The sequence below is a fragment of the Protopterus annectens genome, chromosome 9.part0 (assembly GCF_019279795.1).
Source record: "Protopterus annectens isolate FY-2018-M chromosome 9.part0, PAN1.0, whole genome shotgun sequence".
In the NCBI taxonomy this organism is placed as follows: Eukaryota; Metazoa; Chordata; order Ceratodontiformes; family Protopteridae; genus Protopterus; species Protopterus annectens.
Window position 1 is genome coordinate 1,475,207,678 of NC_056743.1, and position 17,645 is coordinate 1,475,225,322.

At 39.7% G+C, this 17,645-nt stretch overlaps 1 protein-coding gene across 1 annotated transcript in view; it reads right to left on the minus strand.

The window, feature by feature from the left end:
- The window catches only part of LOC122812125 (adhesion G protein-coupled receptor E1-like), a gene marked incomplete in the record, with an annotated part of 2,110,064 nt that overhangs the window by 779,445 nt on the left and 1,312,974 nt on the right, over positions 1-17,645 (minus strand).

Here is a 17,645-nt window from a genome sequence, read left to right on the forward strand (position 1 = left end):
GGCAAAAATGTTATATAAAAATCTGGACATTATGAGTAAAGCTGCACATTTCAGAGATATGACACACCGTGTTTCACCAGGGTAAGTATTTAAATTTTAAAATTATATTTCTTAAAGATAAAGATTTAATACACACCTTTATAATGCACATATGGCAAATAATGACAAACATTTTAAATTGTTTCTATCAACAGAATGCAAATCAGTTTGGGAGTTTGAGGACAATGTATGTACAATGTGTGAATCCCAAGACCTCAAGGAAATAAGCTATCCTATGCTATAAAACACTAAGATAGTAGGGGTTCTATCCTCTATAGTATTGGGGAACCATATGTCCTCCTCCACAGCTGCAAAGCAATGTTAAGGAATTGGTATAGCATGTACAAAGTTGACACCTGCAACATGCCTAACATATCCCATCTAGGTTTTTGGAAGGTCACTGTATCTAAGATGGATAACACTACACATATTTTATGCCTACTGTAATTACCACTCAGCATATCCTTTTTGATTCTACTTTAGGGTGACATGTAGTTTGACTAACTATTGTTTAGTCATTCTGCCAACATCATCTGAACCACTATCTGCTAGCCTGTAAGGTGACATTATTTCAGATGCTGACAGCACCTTCTGCTACAGCTTGCTTGGCCATTATATTACCAAAGTAACCGCTAATATGTGCCCTTCAGCAATAGCCACTACTAGTCATAGCATACCCATAGCCCTGTACACCAAAATCCCTAGTGGTCAGACAAGGTTTGTGTCATTATACACACCGCCTGTTTTATTCATTACTGAACCATTCTGTCATGTTTTCCAGTGGTTATGCTGGGAATACATGAAGAAAAGTTATCATTTGTAGATGGCAGGTCTCTGGGGGGAGCAGTAGAATATTCTTTCATTAAACAGGGAGGGGGGGATACTTCAAAAGCAAGGTGAAGCTAATTGAATTCAGAAAACAAGATGGTTAGTGTTGCTAGAGTATAACAGACCCCTGAAAGAAAGGGTTAAAATTAATCTCCAGGGACTAAGAAGGGCCCTTCTTAACTGGAAGGTATTTCTGCACATGAGTTGGAGAAATAACTATCATGGGTTTGAGAAGCTGTTCACCTGTACGAAGAAACTGAATAACCCATGTGATCAATTTTACCACATCCATTTGTATCAGGAAACAATGTTGATTTGTCTGTTCATCCGGTTCGAGTAAGTCATTTCTCAAACAAGAGACTTCCAGAATTTTGATATAAACTATATATATATATATATATATATATATATATATATATATATATATATATATATATATACACACACACACACACACACACACACACACACACACACACACACACACACACACACACACACAAAATATTCCAGCAATCAACTAAGCAATCTTCAGGGCTAAATAACCACAGAATACCAGAAAGCAGCGTGCAAAGAGGTTTAATGGCAGACAGGTTCAGCCACTTCTTCCACAAAGCAGGTTTCGCCACATGGCGTCATCAGTGTGTTACCATGAAGGGAAAAAAATCCTTATTTAAATACATAAACTTTAAAGTGACTTTCCAGAAACACTGGACTTATTCTGAACACTTTATGACAAAACTGTATGAAAAACATGAATCATATAGTCTGATTGTGGGTTATGCTGAACAAGAGTGGAATGTCACCTTTTATTTTTATTTATTGCATATATACTTCCTTATAAGTATATAATTAGAAAGTAGGGTCACTGAATGGGTAAACTGTATGCTTTCTAGTAATTTTTGGGCTGGTAGTAATGTTGCTTTAATGATTTAGATATGATTAATGTTTTTCATAAACTTTTGTCATAAAGTGTTCAGAGTAAGTCCAGTGTTTCTGGACGGTCACTTTAAAGTTTATTTATTTAAATACGTTTTTTTCTCTTCATGGTAATGCACTAATGACGCCATGTGGCGTAACATGGTTTGTGGAAGAAGTGGCTGGCCTGTCTACCACTAAACCTCTTTGCACACTGCTTTCTGGTATTCTGTGGTTATTCAGCCCTGAGGATTGCTTATTCGAGTGCTGGAATATTGTGTGGATTTACATTTGAGCAGTTCCGAGCACCGTTTTTCATCGGGCACTGTTCTTTGGTATTGTGGAGTGTATTTTCTATGAATGCTGATGATTTTGATCTCGGCCTTAATATAGTGAGTTGAGAAGCATTGAACAGCTGCATTTGGCTTTATTTACACTTGGACTTACCTCTGGAAATGGAGTGAATTGATTTTTGGACTAGTTTGTTTAGGTGAAACAGACTGTTTTATCTGTGAACCGTTAATAGCAGGAATACAAGCATGGATGCCAGCGGCAAGTCTAATTGCATGGGAAGATCCAAGTGCAAGTATAGCAGATGGTGAAGTGTTTGTAGCTGCACATGGTCAGTTATTTATATTTGAAACATTCTTTAATGGCGAGTGTTTAATTTGGGACTGCTTTCGGTTTTTACCCCAACAAACTGGTTCATTTAAGTAAAGAGCAAAGAAACGAGAACATAGTATGGTCATCAGCCACTGTATTTGGACATTTATGTCATTAATAGTAGCTTTTGGACTGATTTTCTGTTATTTTTTTATTTTGTTTTGTGGATTGGTGTTATTTTACATCTGATTGTTACCAGAAGCGAGATGTTTTTGCTATGGGGCATATTTATTTTTATTTATTTTATTTATTTTTATTTTACATTTGTTAACTGGGCTAGTCCAACTGGATATATTTCCATTTTCAGCAGAGGCCTGGGATGGGAGATCATGGGGATGCATGGAAGGGAGATCTTCCCTACAAAGGCAGGGATGTAACAGGACTGACCTAGAGCAACAGTTTACTGAGGTTATTAATATTACTAAAAAGGTACATTCTAATGTATGGCATTGTAAATTGCTGAAGGCCTATTCAACAGCTAAAATAGCTCCCAGAGGCCTTTGAATTTATGTGGAACCAGGGGTTGGGGCCTATAATGAACAGTTTGTTAACAAATGGCGCCAGGTACAACAGACAGCATCTAACATGTTTATAAGACTTCTTATTGAGTATTATGAACAACAACTTCCCCCAATGTTGTCTAAGTTAAATGAATGTTATGAGCAAACTATTAAACATTCAGCAGATGTAGGATATGCTGATAAATATGCAACATATGTTAAGGAAGTGCATAAATATGACAAGGAGCTGCAAGACAGAAAAACTAAAAATAATCAAAGGGACTTTAATGATTACAAAAGTGATGCAGCATACACTTGGAAGAAAATCAAAAGAAATGTCTGGTTTTCAGAGAGACAAAATAACAATTTTTATAGACCTAAGCGTGAGAGGGCCAGATCTATATTAAGAAAGACTCATGATTATTCCAATATTTCAGAAATGTCATCTGATTGTTCCAACACTGATACAGAGACTGAAGGAGGTGAAACCCAATGAATGGTTTCTCCATCATCTAAGAGATCCCTGGGCCCTTTAGGAGGGGCAGCAGAAAGCACTGTCATTGATGCGATGGAAGACATGTTCCACAAGATATTGGAAACTTAAATGATGGGTTAATGGCACCAACTGATACCCATACTAATGAGGATCAGTTGGTTGTGAATTTAACTGATTATGTGTTTTCAGAATTAAAGTTAAATGTGTTAAATAAAGGATTAGGATTTATACCAGCAACATATGTCTCCCATTTTGATGTTGTACAGGATATGAAAGCTTTCTGTCGAAATCTTAATCTTAAATATTTTTTTGCACAAAGGCCGCAGGGGATACATCAGCCAGATGTTGAATTATTTAAGTTTAAAAAATCCAATTTTCAACCACCATATCATGGGTCAGTAAAGATCTTTGAACATCAGGTGCTACATGATTTGCAATGTGAATCAAAATAATATTTTTAGGAACTTTTCCTATAATATGACTAAAGAAGTACAAATAGCACTTACAAATTTACAGCAGAATGATAGATTGGTTATTACTAAGGCTGATAAAGGTGGAGCCATAGCAGTTTGGGGAAAGAGTGAGTATGAAAGTGAGGTTGATAGACATTTAACTGATGCTATTTCCTGTTGTCATTTTCCTTTGGACCCCACTATGGCTTTTAAACATCAGACTGATACTTTGCTTAAACTGGTAAAAATGGGCGGGGTTATTACAGAAGCTTTGTTACAACAACTTATGGTGGATGACCCTCAGCCCCAATATTTTTACCTCGTAATCAAAATACACAAACTTGTGTCTCCACCTCCAGGATGTCCCATAGTGGCAGGATGGGGTTCATTGATTGAATTATTATCAGTTTACTTGGAATCTAAACTCAAACCTCTTCTCATACACGTTACGGTCAGAATTAAAGATACAAACCAATTTTTGTTATTAATGAGTGATCTGAAGATTCTCAATAATGCTTATATGGACACATTGGATGTCCAAGCATTATATACGAGTGTCCCACATTGGGCAGGGATAAGGGCAGTCAGATACTGGTTGGAGCTGTCCAGATGTTATGATGAGGTTGAAATGGAATTTTTGCTAGTATTATTAAGACTAGTGTTAGAACACAATTCTTTCAAGTATGGTACTGATTAGTTCTTACAAGTAAAGGGTATGGCAATGGATGCAACCTTTGCACCCATTTATGCTGATTTATTCATGCGTTTTTTTGAATATAGGATCATCTATAGTAACAGCAATGGTTCTTCTTTTTCTTTCAGCTGTTCCCATTAGGGGTTGCCACAGCGGATCATCTATTTCCATTTCTTCCCATCCTCTGCATCTTGCTCTGTCACACCAACCACCTACATGTCCTCCCTCACCATATCCATAAACCTTAGCTTACTCCTTCCTCTTTTCCTCTTACCTAGCAGCTCCATCCTTAGCATCCTTTTCCCAATATACCCAGCATCCCGCCTCAGCACATGTCCAAACCAATGTAATCTCACCTCTCTAGCTTTGTCTCCAAACTGTCCAGGGAATAGGAGAGTCCTATAGTCTTAGAGTTTATTTGTGGAAGCAGCTGAGTTTGGAGCTGAGAGTTGGGTGTAGGATTGAGGCCTGCAACCTGGAACTTTCTTCAGGTTTTAAGAAGCCCATATCCTTAAAATGCTGTGGGGACCAGATTCTAAAGTTAAATGGGTTAAAACTTTGGACTCTGATGGGTTTCTAGGTTACATCATTTATTTCCAGGGTCTATATCAATGCATCTCTGAGGTGATAAAACATAAGGCAGGCATGGTGACAGGCAAAGCCTTCTTCTACAACATGAAAGCTCTCATGTTTTATAGGTTCAGAGGTGTGCACTAGGTTAATGGCCCTGGAGCTTTTACAAGCCTAGCCCATAGGATTACCCTGGCACCATGCCATCTGACCTTAGTTTCCAATGCCTCTGTCGAGTAGAGCCACTGGAGTGATACTCCCGGGGTGAATTTTTTATTTCCCATCCACTCATCAAGATTTCTCTTGAAGAGGGCCAGCGAGGTGCTTTGTTTGACATGTATGGGATGACTATTCCATATCATGTGCAGTCTCTGGATTATGAACCTGTCCCTCCAGCATGTTCTGTGATTGTGGTAATGAGGTTGAGGCCTCTGGAGCGTCTGGTGTGGTGGGACTGTAATTTCTTTAGATGTAACATTTCTAACAGAGCTGGGTCAGACATGGCTTTGTAAGTCAAGCAGAGATCGCCTCTAAGTAGACGATATGAGACAGAGAATAGCTGGAGTTATTTGACTCTGCCCATATAGGACAAGTGTTTAAGGCCTAGGATCCTCTTTGTGAGGTACTTTTGTGGCCCCTCCTGCTGTTGCAGGTGTCTAGTGAGGTACATGAAAAATGGGGCACTGTACTCAATGATTGGCCTACTGCAGTGGTGGTGCTGCGGTAGCATTGTCGCCTCGCAGTAAGACGTTGTCTTGTTCGATTCTCAGCTAAAGCGTCTTCTGTGTGGAGACATGCGTAAATGGGCGTACTTTCGTTGAAGGCTATGCATCAGGGCTGGCAACTCTGTACGTAAAAATCTACTGCCAATCATTAGCGGACCGGAGTTCCACTGTGGCGACCCCTAACCGGGAAAAGCCGAAAGATACATACAACAACTCAATGATTGACCTAATGAGGGAAGAGCAGAGGGTGACAATGACCTCTTTCTTCCTGGATGCACAACCTTTAGTAATAAGATGTGCCACATAGGACTTTCTGACCACAGTGGCAGTGTGGTGGTTCATAGGTGTGTACTAGGCTAATGGCCCTGTGGTCTTTACAAGCGTAGCCATAGGATTTTCCTGACATTGTGCCACCCGACCTTAGTTCCCAGTGCCTCTGTCGAGTAGAGCCACTAGAGTTATGCCCGGGGTAAATTTTCTGTTTCCCATCCACTCATCAAGATTTCTCTTGAAGAGGGTCAGCGAGGTATAGGTGATAGACAGGTTGCTGTCAACCTGTGTTCCCAGATCTCTTATAACGCCTTTTTTGTTCAGGGGACTACCTTCGATGTGGTAGTTCATGGGAACTTTTTTTTCCCAAAGAGGTTGACGACACATTTTTTGGCATTGAGCTTAAGGCCATGGTTCTGACACCAGTCGTTGGTCTCAGTAAGGGCTTTCTGTAGGATGTCAACATCACTTGGGGAGTTAATTATGGCTCCCAACTTGCAATCGTCTGTGAACTTTGTCAGCCAGAATCCCTTTGTGTTGGCCTGGACTTCAGAGAAGTAGATACCAAACAGGAGAGGACCCAGGACCGAACCCTGTGGGACTCCACTCATGACTGGTCGGCAGTCTAACTTGAAGTCAGCTAATTTCACACTGTGGGTTCTATCTGTGAGCCAGTTTGCAACCCACCTAGTGATATAGGGGTTGATGCCTAGCTTAATGAGTTTTTCTATGATTCCTGAGTGGGGAATGGTATCAAAGGCCTTGGCCAGATCAAGGTAGGCTATATGAACCACCTTGCCTTCATCCACAGCTCTGGTGACTGACTCAAAGAAGTCAACCAGGTTGAGCAAGCATGATCTACCCTTCATAAAACCTAACTCTGTGGGATCCAGAGTTTGGAGATTCCCCATATCCTTGTTTATTAGATCTATGATGATGCATTCCATAGATTTGCATATCAGACTTGTCAGGCTAATGGGGCGATAGTTCCCAGGGTCTGTAGTCGCTCCTCCTTTGTGGAGAGGGATGACTGTAGCAGTGCACCATTCGGTAGGGACAAAGCCTGAGGTGATGCTGTGATTGAACATGGCACACAGGTGAGGTGCCAGTTCACACTATAGTTCATGTAGAACAGAGCCAGGGATATTGTCGGGCCGATAGAAGCTGTATTCTTGGCCTTGGACAGTGCTGTTTTAACCTGTGCATCAGTAATACTGGATGCCTGGCAATCTACTGGTATTGTGATTGGTCCTTTTGGGGGAGAGAGGGGTAAAGTTGACACTGAATCTGTCTGCAAGTATATTGGCAATATCGGTTGGCTTGCTATAGGAGGTGCCATTCTGCAACAGCTCCAAGCAAATCTGGGTATTACCATTGATATTCTTTACATAACTATAGAAGGCCTTGTGGGTGTCTTTACTATCTACTGCAATTCTGTTTTCATAGCTAGCTTTAGTGGATTTGATGAGGGATCTCAACTTTTTGTTGAGGATGATAAGGCAGTTTTTCCAGTCTTGGGACTTCACCTTATTTCTTATCAGTTTCCTCCTTCTGTTGTAAAGTTTGTTTATGGCAGGGGACTGCCAGATTGGCTTCCTTTTTTTTTGGAGGAGAGTGTCTTGGTTCTACTGGGTATGGCAAGATCCATGCATTTGTGTACGTGTTCATACAGGGCATTAGTGTATGATTTGGTGGTCATGCAGCTGTTCTTTAATTGCATGGTGGCCATGAAGTTAGCCACCTCTGCTTTCAGGAGCCCAAAGTTCGCTTTGGAGACGTTTGTCATGGTGGTTACCTTTGCGGGGGGGTTGGGGATGTGGATTTCCAAGGTGATTAGTTTGTGGTCAGATCTAACCAGGGAGGAGGTGACTATTGGTATAGAGCAACGGTCACCCGTGTTAGTAATGACCGGGTCAAGGATGTTGCTATCTCTAGTGGGGGTAAGAATGAGCTGGTCCAGGGCACTGAAATTAATGAATTCCAGGAAACGTTGGGCAAGTGTCATGGTACATGAGTAGTTTTCCCAGTTAATGGAGGGGTAGTTGAAGTCACCCAGTATGAGAGTGTTAGGTTAATATTCTCCAGAGTGCTTAGGAATGTGGAGTGTGAATCTTGGGTCATGGTTGGGGGCATATAGCAGGCTACGACCTGAATCGCTGTCTTACCCAATGTTAGCTGCACCTGAAATATCTTTGATGCGTTATGTTGAGCTACCAGTCTGGAGGTGTGCACATCCTTTATGAATATGGAAAATCCCCCACCTTTGGAGCTTCGGTCCAAGTTCTGGGGCTGAAAGGTATGAAATGAGTTATAGCCTGGTAGAGCAGGGGTGCTTTCTGCTGCCTTGAACCAGGTCTCTGTTACAGCACAAATGTCGATGTTCTCCATTTTAAGGAGTGCTTTGAGCGAGTGCATTTTGAGATTAAGACTTCTAGCATGGCACAGCATGGGCCTCAGATTGCATTTGTTTGTAGATGTTACAGTGGTGATTTGGTCTTTGGAACACCACCTAAAAAAGACACTATAGGGGTGGCAAGAGCCTTGGCCAGTATCTGGAAGCCCACGGGTGACAGATGCAGGCCATCTCTGGCAAAGCATCGAGGTCTGTCAATCATGTCATCCCAGGCAGACAGATACTTATTGCAGACTTTGACCATCACTGTGGTCAGCAGGTGGCATAATATTTATTTATTTATTTTATTTCCAGTTTGATAACCGGGGATGTCCACTGGGCCCGAAAGCCCGTTTTCAGTGGAGGCCCGGGGAGAAAAGCTCCATGTAACAAACAATGATAATAGTTTTAATTTACATTGGAACAGACAGTAAGATTGCAAAGTGTCAGTTTTCAGCCATTTATGTATATTTGTATTTCACATAACAGTTTAGCATTCTTACTGAATGGCAACACAATGAAAGCATAACATAAGGAATCAGTTTTTGACAGTGTTATATGCATCTGGTAGCTTGTTGATATTAATAATGAAAAGTACATTTAAGTATTCTTCAAGAACACAGATACACACAACATCATTTCCAGCAGTTTTTGTTCCCTGGGTTTATTGATCTTAGGCACAAGTGTTAAGCATGGGATAGAATATTTGCTATTGCTTATGCATGCTTACTTCTATCCCCCAGTGCACCTCCAGAACCCTATCTATATAGCAGAGAAACATGACCATCTGACTGAAAATATTTAATTTACATTAGCTTTGGAAAGAGAACTTATGGCTTCCTCTACACACCTCTCTCTAGGACCTCTCTTCATGCTCTCTCCCCTCTATACAGCGGAGAAACATTAGTCTGGAGGATGGATTCTCCTTGTTCTTCTGCGCATTTGTCTCTGTCACTTCCATCCTCTCTGTCTCCGTCTATATGGCAGAGAATAACAAATGTCCAACAGGACAGTTTTCATTTAAATTAACTTGATTAGTGAGCGCTACATTTCTCTTCACTTTCATGATCCTCTACTGAGCTCTTTCACAGTTTGTGAAACGGGTTCATCTCATAATGTGTCCTCATATTTTGGAAGTTGGAATTCATTACCAACATTTTTATTTGAAACAATATTCTAAACAACTTGTTCCTATAATAAACTGTCAGTATTTTACTTGTCTATCCATCTTGTTACTATATGTACATGGGTGCAGCCTGCAGGGTAGTTGTCTGTACATAGTTTATTCATCATTTGCTCCTCTCTCCAACATTGTTGATGTTTTTTTCTAATCTCACTTTGCTGCTAGAAATTCTTCTGTCTTACTTTCTAGAATAGTTCACATCCATACCAATACTACATAATTAAAAACTCCATTTGTATAATAATCCCACACCTCGTACCTCTTAACCACTAGACAAAGACAAATACAATGGGGGGACAAAACCTTAAAAATACAGACAATTTTTGAATACTGCTCTTATAAACTTAGAAAGTCGATAGAAAACAGATTTTGTATTAACATGTTTTTCAAGTGATATGAATTCTGAAACTCGAATGTCTGTTATTATTAAGTGACTTCAGTTCTCAACGATTTGCCAGAAAAACACAAATTTTATCAGGAGCATGGCAAAAATGTTATATAAAAATCTGGACATTATGAGAAAAGCTGCACATTTCAGAGATATGACACACCGTGTTTCACCAGGGTAAGTATTTAAATTTTAAAATTATAATTCTTAAAGATAAAGATTTAATACACACCTTTATAATGCACATATGGCAAATAATGACAAACATTTTAAATTGTTTCTATCAACAGAATGCAAATTAGTTCGGGAGTTTGAGGACAATGTATGTACAATGTGTGAATCCCAAGACCTCAAGGAAATAAGCTATCCTATGCTATAAAACATTAAGATAGTAGGGGTTCTATCCCCTATAGTATTGGGGAACCATATGTGCTCCTCCACAGCTGCAAAGCAATGTTAAGGAACTGGTGTAGCATGTACAAAGTTGACACCTGCAACATGCCTAACATATCCCATCTACGTTTTTGGAAGGTCACTGTATCTAAGATGGATAACACTACACATATTTTATGTCTACTGTAATGACCACTCAGCATATCCTTTTTGATTCTACTTTAGGGTGACGTAGTTTGACTAGCTATTGTTTAGACATTCTGCCAGCATCATCTGAACCACTATCTGCTAGCCTGTAAGGTGACATTATGTCAGATGCTGACAGCACCTTCTGCTACAGCTTGCTTGGCCATAATATTACCAACATAACCACTAATATGTGCCCTTCAGCAATAGCCACTACTAGTCATAGCATACCCATAGCCCTGTACACCAAAATCCCTAGTGGTCAGACAAGGTTTGTGTGATTATACACCCCACCTGTTTTATTCATTACTGAACCATTGTTGTGTTTTCCAATGGTTATGCTGGGAATACATGAAGAAAAGTTATCATTTGCAGATGGCAGGTCTCTGGGGGGAGCAGTAGAATATTCTTTCATTAAACAGGGAGGGGGGGATACTTCAAAAGCAAGTGAAGCTAAGTGAATTCAGAAAACAAGATGGTTAGTGTTGCTAGAGTATAACAGACTCCTGAAAGAAAGGGTTAAAATTAATCTCCAAGGACTAAGAAGGGCCGTTCTTAACTGGAAGGTATTTCTGCACATGAGTTGGAGAAATAACTATCATGGGTTTGAGAAGCTGTTCACCTGTACGAAGAAACTGAATAACCCATGTGATCTATTTTAGCACATCCATTTGTATCAGGAAACAATGTTGATTTGTCTGTTCATCCGGTTCGAGTAAGTCATTTCTCAAACAAGTGACTTCCAGAATTTTGATATTAAAGTATGTTATATATATATATATATATATATATATATATATATATATATATATATATATATATATATATATATATATATATATATATATATATATATATATATATATCTATATATATATATATATATATATATATATATATATACACACACACACACACACACACACACACACACACACACACACACACACACACACACACACACACACACACACACACACACAATATTCCAGCAATCAACTAAGCAATCTTCAGGGCTAAATAACCACAGAATACCAGAAAGCAGCGTGCAAAGAGGTTTAATGGCAGACAGGTTCAGCCACTTCTTCCACAAAGCAGGTTTCGCCACATGGCGTCATCAGTGTGTTACCATGAAGGGAAAAAAATCCTTATTTAAATACATAAACTTTAAAGTGACTTTCCAGAAACACTGGACTTATTCTGAACACTTTATGACAAAACTGTATGAAAAACATTAATCATATAGTCTGATTGTGGGTTATGCTGAACAAGAGTGGAATGTCACCTTTTATTTTTATTTATTGCATATATACTTCCTTATAAGTATATAATTAGAAAGTAGGGTCACTGAATGGGTAAACTGTATGCTTGCTAGTAATAGTTGGGCTGGTAGTAATGTTGCTTTAATTTTATTTTGTCGTATTCACTGGTTTGAGTGTAACATTTCAGTGAAACTTATCGTGAATAAATATTTTTGGATCACTTACAGCGTGCCCTGGCACTTTCATTGGATTTATTAATGTTGCTTTAATGATTTGGATATGATTAATGTTTTTCATAAAGTTTTGTCATAAAGTGTTCAGAGTAAGTCCAGTGTTTCTGGACGGTCACTTTAAAGTTTATGTATTTAAATAAGTTTTTTTTCTCTTCGTGGTAATGCACTAATGATGCCATGTGGCGTAACATGGTTTGTGGAAGAAGTGGCTGGCCTGTCTGCCATTAAACCTCTTTGCACACTGCTTTCTGGTATTCTTTGGTTATTTAGCCCTGAGGATTGCTTATTCGAGTGCTGTAATATTGTGTGGATTTACATTTGAGCAGTTCTGAGCACCTTTTTTCATCGGGCACTGTTCTTTGGTATTGTGGAGTGTATTTTCTATGAATGTTGATGATTTTGATCTCGGCCTTAATATAGTGAGTTGAGAAGCATTGAACAGCTGCATTTGGCTTTATTTACACTTGGACTTACATCTGGAAATGGAGAGAATTGATTTTTGGACTAGTTTTGTTTAGGTGAAACAGACTGTTTTATCTGTGAACCGTTAATAGCAGGAATACAAGCGTGGATGCCAGCGGCAAGTCTAATTGCATGGGAAGATCCAAGTGCATGTATAGCAGATAGTGAAGTGTTTGTAGCTGCACATGGTCAGTTAATATATACTTGAAGACATTCTTTAATGGTGAGTGTTTAATTTGGGACTGCTTTCGGTTTTTACCCCAACAAACTGGTTCATTTAAGTAAAGAGCAAAGAAACGAGAACATACTATGTTCATCAGCCACTGTATTTGGACATTTATGTCATTAATAGTAGTTTTTGGACTGATTTTCTGTTATTTTTTTATTTTGTTTTGTGGATTGGTGTTATTTTACATCTGATTGTTACCAGAAGCGAGATGTTTTTGCTATGGGGCATATTTATTTTTATTTATTTTATTTATTTTTATTTTACATTTGTTAACCGGGCTAGTCCAACTGGATATATTTCCATTTTCAGCAGAGGCCTGGGATGGGAGATCATGGGGATGCATGGAAGGGAGATCTTCCCTACAAAGGCAGGGATGTAACAGGACTGACCTAGAGCAACAGTTTACTAAGGTTATTAATATTACTAAAAAGGTACGTTCTAATGTATGGCATTGTAAATTGCTGAAGGCCTATTCAACAGATAAAATAGCTCCCAGAGGCCTTTGAATTTATGTGGAACCAGGGGTTGGGGCCTATAATGAACAGTTTGTTAACAAATGGTGCCAGGTACAACAGACGGCATTTAACATGTTTATAAGACTTCTTATTGAGTATTATGAACAACAACTTCCCCCAATGTTGTCTAAGTTAAATGAATGTTATGAGCAAACTATTAAACATTCAGCAGATGTAGGATATGCTGATAAATATGCAACATATGTTAAGGAAGTGCATAAATATGACAAGGAGCTGGAAGATAGAAAAACTAAAAATTATCAAAGGGACTTTAATGATTACAAAAGTGATGCAGCATACACTTGGAAGAAAATCAAAAGAAATGTCTGGTTTTCAGAGGGACAAAATAACAATTTTTATAGACCTAAGCGTGAGAGGGCCAGATTTATATTAAGAAAGACTCCTGATTATTCCAATACTTCGGAAATGTCATCTGATTGTTCCAACACTGATACAGAGACTGAAGGAGGTGAAACCCAATTAATGGTTTCTCCATCACCTAAGAGATCCCTGGGCCCTTTAGGAGGGGCAACAGAAAGCACTGTCATTGATGCAATCATGTTCCACAAGATATTGGAAACTTAAATGATGGGTTAATGGCCCCAACTGATTCCCATACTAATGAGGATCAGTTGGTTGTGAATTTAACTGATTATGAGTTTTCAGAATTAGAGTTAAATGTGCTAAATAAAGGATTAGGATTTATACCAGCAACATATGTCTCCCATTTTGATGTTGTACAGGATTTGAAAGCTTTCTGTTGAAATCTTAACCTTAAATATTTTTTGCACAAAGGCCACAGGGGATACATCAGCCGGATGTTGAATTATTTAAGTTTAAAAAATCCAATTTTCAACCACCATATCATGGGTCAGTTAAGATCTTTGAACAACAGGTGCTACATGATTTGCAATGTGAATCAAAATAATATTTTTAGGAACTTTTCCTATAATATGACTAAAGAAGTACAAATAGCACTTACAAATTTACAGCAGAATGATAGATTGGTTATTACTAAGGCTGATAAAGGTGGAGCCATAGTAGTTTGAGGAAAGAGTGAGTATGAAAGTGAGGTTGATAGACATTTAACTGATGCTATTTCCTATTGTCATCTTCCTTTGGTCCCCACTATGGCTTTTAAACATCAGACTGATACTTTGCTTAAACTGGTAAAAATGGGCAGGGTTATTACTGAAGCTTTGTTACAACACCTTATGGTGGATGACCCTCAGCCCAAATATTTTTATCTCATAATCAAAATACACAGACTAGTATCTCCACCCCCAGGACGTCCCATAGTGGCAGGATGGGGATCATTGATTGAACCATTATCAGTTTACTTGGAATCTAAACTCAAACCTCTTCTCATACACGTTACGGACAGAATTAAAGATACAAACCAATTTTTGTTATTAATGAGTGATCTGAAGATTCTCAATAATGCTTATATGGGCACATTGGATGTCCAAGCATTATACACTAGTATCCCACATTGGGCAGGGATAAGGGCAGTCAGATACTGGTTGGAGTTGTCCAGATGTTATGATGAGGTTGAAATGGAATTTTTGCTAGTATTATTAAGACTAGTGTTAGAACACAATTCTTTCAAGTATGGTACTGATTGGTTCTTACAAGTAAAGGGTACGGCAATGGGTGCAACCTTTGCACCCATTTATGCTGATTTATTCATGCGTTTTTTTGAATATAGGATCATCTGTAATAACAGCAATGGTTTTTCTTTTTCTTTCAGCTGTTCCCATTAGGGGTTGCCATAGCGGATCATCTATTTCCATTTCTTCCCATCCTCTGCATCATGCTCTGTCACACCAACCACCTACATGTCCTCCTTCACCATATCCATAAACCTTAGCTTATTCCTTCCTCTTTTCCTCTTACCTAGCAGCTCCATCCTTAGCATCCTTTTCCCAATATACCCAGCAACCCACCTCAGCACATGTCCAAACCAATGTAATCTCACCTCTCTAGCTTTGTCTCCAAACTGTCCAGGGAATAGTCTTAGAGTTTATTTGTGGAAGCAGCTGAGTTTGGAGCTGAGAGTTGGGTGTAGGATTGAGGCCTGCAACCTGGAACTTTCTTCAGGTTTTAAGAAGCCCATGTCCTTAAAATGCTGTGGGGACCAGATTCTAAAGTTAAATGGGTTAAAACTTTGGACTCTGATGGGTTTCTAAGTTGCATAATTTATTTCCAGGGTCTATATCAATGCATCTCTGAGGTGATAATACATAAGGCAGGCATGGTGACAGGCAAAGCCTTCTTCTAAAACATGAAAGCTCTCATGTCGTATAGGTTCATAGGTGTGTACTAGGTTAATGGCCCTGGACCCTTTACAAGCCTAGCCCATAGGATTACCCTGGCATCATGCCATCTGACCTTAGTTTCCAGTGCCTCTGTCGAGTAGAGCCACTGGAGTGATACCCCCGGGGTGAATTTTTTATTTCCCATCCACTCATCAAGATTTCTCTTGAAGAGGGCCAGTGAGGTGCTTTGTTTGACAAGTATGGGAAGACTATTCCATATCATGTGCAGTCTCTGGATTATGAACCTGTCCCTCCAGCATGTTCTGTTGATTGTGGTAATGAGGTTGAGGCCTCTGGAGCATCTGGTGTGGTGGGACTGTAATTTCTTTAGATGTAACATTTCTAACAGAGCTGGGTCAGACATGGCTTGGTAAGTCAAGCAGAGATTGCCTCTAAGTAGATGATATGAGACAGAGAATAGCTGGAGTTTTTTGAGTCTGTCCATATAAGACAAGTGTTTAAGGCCTAGGATCCTCTTTGTGAGGTACTTTTGTGGCCCCTCCTGTTGTTACAGGTGTCTAGTGAAGTACATGCCAAATGGGGCAATGTACACAATGATTGGCCTTCTGCGGTGGTGGTGCTGCGGTAGCATTGTCGCCTCACAGTAAGACGTTGTCTTGTTCGATTCTCAGCTAAAGCGTCTTCTGTGTGGAGACATGCGAAAAGGGGTGTACTTTCATTGAAGGCTATGCGTCAGGGCTGGCAACTCTGTACGTAAAAATCTACTGCCAATCATTAGCAGACCGGAGTTCCACTGTGGCGACCCTAACCGGGAAAAGCCGAAAGATACATACATCAACTCAATGATTGGCCTAATGAGGGAAGAGCAGAGGGTGACAATGACCTCTTTCTTCCTGGATGCAAAACCCTTAGTAATAAGATGTGCCACATAGGACTTTCTGACCACAGTGGCAGTGTGGTGGTTCATAGGTGTGTACTAGGCTAATGGCCCTGTGGCCTTTACAAGCCTAGCCATAGGATTTTCCTGGCGTAGTGCCACCCGACCTTAGTTCCCAGTGCCTCTGTCGAGTAGAGCCACTAGAGTTATCCCCGGGGTAAATTTTCTGTTTCCCATCCACTCATCAAGATTTCTCTTGAAGAGGGTCAGCGAGGTATAGGTGATAGACAGGTTACTGTCAACCTGTGTTCCCAGATCTCTTATAACACCTTTTGTGTTCAGGGGACTACCTTCGATGTGGTAGTTCATGCGAACTTTTTTTTCCCAAAGAGGATGACGACACATTTTTTGGCATTGAGCTTAAGGCCATGGTTCTGACACCAGTCGTTGGTCTCAGTGAGGCCTTTCTGTAGGATATCAACATCACTTGGGGAGTTATTAATGGCTCCCAAATTGCAATCGTCTGCAAGCTTTGTCAGCCAGAGTCCCTTCGTGTTGGCCTGGACTTCTGAGAAGTAGATACCAAACAGGAGAGGACACAGGACCAATCCCTGTGGGACTCCACTTGTGACTGGTCGGCAGTCTGACTTGGAGTCAGCTACTTTCACACTGTGAGTTCTGTCTGTGAGAAAAAAATAATCAGCCATGCTCAGTCTTGAGCCCGGGATGCTATACACCATAGTCACAGCAATTTATCACTACCATCTTAGCTGTCATTATTGTTGAATATTTGAGTATTGCCTGCTGAAATTAGTTTGCAATGATTGATGATTTCCACACATCCTTATCTGATATGTTTTCAAGAAGATATTTGCCACTGTACATTTTCACTGCAGTCAGCTGATTTGACAGTGTTTGCTGAAGTGATATTCCATGTTGTGCCTATGCTGACTGTCTTTAGTGAATATTTTGTATCTTGACTCTGCAGTGGAAACATTTCACTATCCTTCCTTGTGGACATTCTCAAAACACATACAGACTAAAACAGGTGTGTATTCCACTTCCCTAATAGATTTATTGGCATTCCTGCT